The sequence below is a fragment of the Neolamprologus multifasciatus genome, chromosome 7 (assembly GCF_963576455.1).
Source record: "Neolamprologus multifasciatus chromosome 7, fNeoMul1.2, whole genome shotgun sequence".
Taxonomy (NCBI): Eukaryota; Metazoa; Chordata; class Actinopteri; order Cichliformes; family Cichlidae; genus Neolamprologus; species Neolamprologus multifasciatus.
In genome coordinates this window covers 39,247,411-39,250,426 of record NC_140445.1, presented here as the reverse complement: position 1 = coordinate 39,250,426, position 3,016 = coordinate 39,247,411, and the positions used below count along the sequence as shown (strand labels likewise).

General features: G+C 40.0%; 1 long non-coding RNA gene across 2 annotated transcripts; it reads left to right on the top strand.

Moving 5' to 3' along the window:
• The first annotated feature begins 432 nt into the window (after window positions 1-432).
• LOC146514847 (uncharacterized) lies at window positions 433-2,773 on the top strand. 2 transcript variants are annotated; one of them, XR_014875392.1, is made up of 3 exons: window positions 433-674; window positions 1,123-2,448; window positions 2,612-2,773. It is a non-coding gene; the product is annotated as an uncharacterized LOC146514847 (long non-coding RNA). The 2 variants fall into 2 exon arrangements; XR_014875391.1 differs by having other exon boundaries at window positions 1,103-2,448.
• The last annotated feature ends 243 nt before the right edge of the window (window positions 2,774-3,016 follow it).

Below are 3,016 nucleotides of genomic sequence, written 5' to 3'. Positions count from 1 at the left end.
ATTCAACTCTGTATTACTCTCCTGTCTTTGGGTCAATTCCAGCCGGACCTAGCTGCTGATAAACTGGCTGTGGCACACACACACAAAAAAAAATAAACACACACACACACACATACAAACACACACAGACTCCACTGGTGCCAGTTTCAGATATAACCGTGTTTATTCAATTCAATTTAGGGCTGTCAGTGTGATAGATTGATTATTTGTTGAAGTTCATAATGGATTAAAAAGTTGTGGTTAAAAGTTACCCAATGTATTATTCAATTTATTTCAAATATGTAAATGTATAAACAAGGGTAAAAGAAGTCCCATTAAGAGACGTAATGTAACGCAGGCTAAAATAGTTAAAAGAGTTCACGACTATGTTCAACCGGATAATAATTCTTAATGTGACTACAACCCATTGACTATAGAAAACATGGACGACGCGACCCTGCCTCCTACCATTGTGCAAAAATGAAGCCAAAATATCCCGCTTGTGGAGGCTGCCATCTTGCAAATTTGGAGCCAGAGTCTGCACAGTAGTGACTTGAGGTGGAGCGACTGTGTAACGCTCCCGCCCACACACCCGCTGGACGTGACTGCAAACACGCCCCCCTACACTTTTTACGTAGCCCAGCTGCTCGAGTTTTTTTGCTGGTTTACCGCGACTGACGACTCGTTTAATTAAGGTAAATACAACCATGTCACTGTTATAAAAAAGACACACAGCTTATCATCTTATAGTTCTAAATTCACTCTGTTGTTAATTCGTTTGCTAGATTAGCCGCTAGCATACGCACTTTGTTGGAGGCTTGTTGCTAGCTAGTTAGCGATGCTACACACCTGCTACTCTTAAGTCTTCAACACTTATGTTTTTTTTTTATCTATTTTTAGACAGCGATGAGATCAGCTCCACACTCTACAGAGGCCCAGAGTTACTGTTAATATCAAAAATATAATGCTGTCCTTTGAGATTTTAACATAAGACTGAGTGTAATGGATCTAAAACTGTTTAAATCTTCATAGCCCTCTACAGCCTGGTAACATGGAGACTTTAAAAACATCAGCAGAACGTTTCAGTAGTGTAGTCTAATTTGTTCTTTTCATTTATTAATAGAGTCCATATTATATCAACAGCTACATTCACCCTGGAGAGAAACTAGTGAGGGAGACCATCAGGACCAAGCTGCCCAGATAGCAAGGAGACATTGAACAGATGTTGATTTTCCATCTGAACCATCAGAATCGTCAGACTTGAAATGTCAATACAAAACCAATGTTGAAACAACATTGAAATACTGATGAAACCTGACACTGACATTGAAATAACATTGATTCACTGTTGTTCTATCATCGTTGATTGTTGATCTATTTATAGTTGACAAGGTGACAACAATCACGTTGAAAAACCATTGATTTATGGTTGAGCGGGAAATTAAAGCTGCTACCACTTGGACTATTCCATAGCCCCCCCTCTCACAGTGGTACATCCCTTCAGGTAACCATTGTCTTGTACAGTAGAGCGGGACATTAGATTTACTCTCAGCGGAATTGACCGGAGAAGGCATCAGTTCATGCACTGCACTGGCCTGCACCACGATTAATATAAGGTAAGAATGAATGACTTTTGTTCTATTCGTTATTTCCACGGTTGCATTTGAATAACAGTAAAAAACAAACAAACTTGTTAATGTAAAGTTTCGGACAAAATGTGGGAGCCCGAAATTGTGTCTACTTTCATCTTACAATCCGGCAACAAATAAATTGCACTGCGAACAAAGTCAACAAAGAAAACATTTTCGTTTCATACCTTTCCGTTATATTCCCTTACAAAGCTAGCTTTAACGCTTCGAGGGTTCCTTTGTTCTTGCCGTCGCCTCGGCGCTTGACCCAGATTTTCGCTCTGTAGTTGCTTTTTAGCATAGTACTACAAAAAATTGTAAATCTGTGATATATGATTGATAAACGTAAAGGTAACTGTATAAATGTGTTCAATGACTTTGTTACTTTTAATGATTGGAGAGCACCCGCTTCGATTCGCACTCAATTCAAACTTTACGTTGCACGCTCACCTAACTTTACGTTGCACGCTCACCTAACTTTACGTTGCACGCTCACCTAACTTTACGATGCACGCTCACCTTGCGTTTGCACCTTTTGTCCACACGTAAACTGCGTTTTATTATTTATTTATTAGTTTTTCGCCTCTCACTGCTTAAGCCATTAATCTTTCTGGAATTGTTTTTTTAAACAGATGCGACCTCACAAAAGATATTAGCTATGCTGTCAGACCTGACGACAGCTGTTAACGAACTCCGTGAGCAAGTCAGAGCCATCCGCCATCCCTGCTGCAATGAATCGGTAGATGCTGGGGTACTGCCTCTGGATTTGCCCTTGCACAACATTGAGGAGCTAAACAATGCAGAGGCAGCTCTTCAATCATAAGAGGCAAATAAGGCAATGGTAAGTATATAAAGGTTATGTACACTTTGTAACTATAAAGTGTAATAGCTGTCAGATGTGATTTAAATACATAACAACGGCCTGTTGATTAAACACACAAGTACTTGGATACACATTTAAGACATGAGACACGCTAATTCCATCTCTTAAAATGTGTCTATAGGTGAGACGCTTTGCCTTGATTGGAGGGACCACACTGGAGGTGCGAGTCCGCCGTGTAATGGCTTATGCCATTATAAACGAGCTGGCCTCGGTACTCAACTGGGCAGGGAAAAAAACCAAGGACCAGACAAAGCAAAAAATGGCATTTAAAGATGCAGCCCTCTGCAAATGCATATATGGTAGTAGGTTTTACAGTTTTTTTGCTATATTACTTTGTCTTTCTTAATAACAAGACTTTTATGTCAATCTGTTAATCTGGAGATGGAGTCTTTGGTCTTTGGCTTGTTTAGTCCTCGGGTTGTAGTTGTACAGCCCGAGGACCCCATGTTTATTTTGTTTTAAAGGATACACGACACACCATGCTAAGACTTATCACTTTTTCCGCTCATAGCTCTTTGGGAATCAA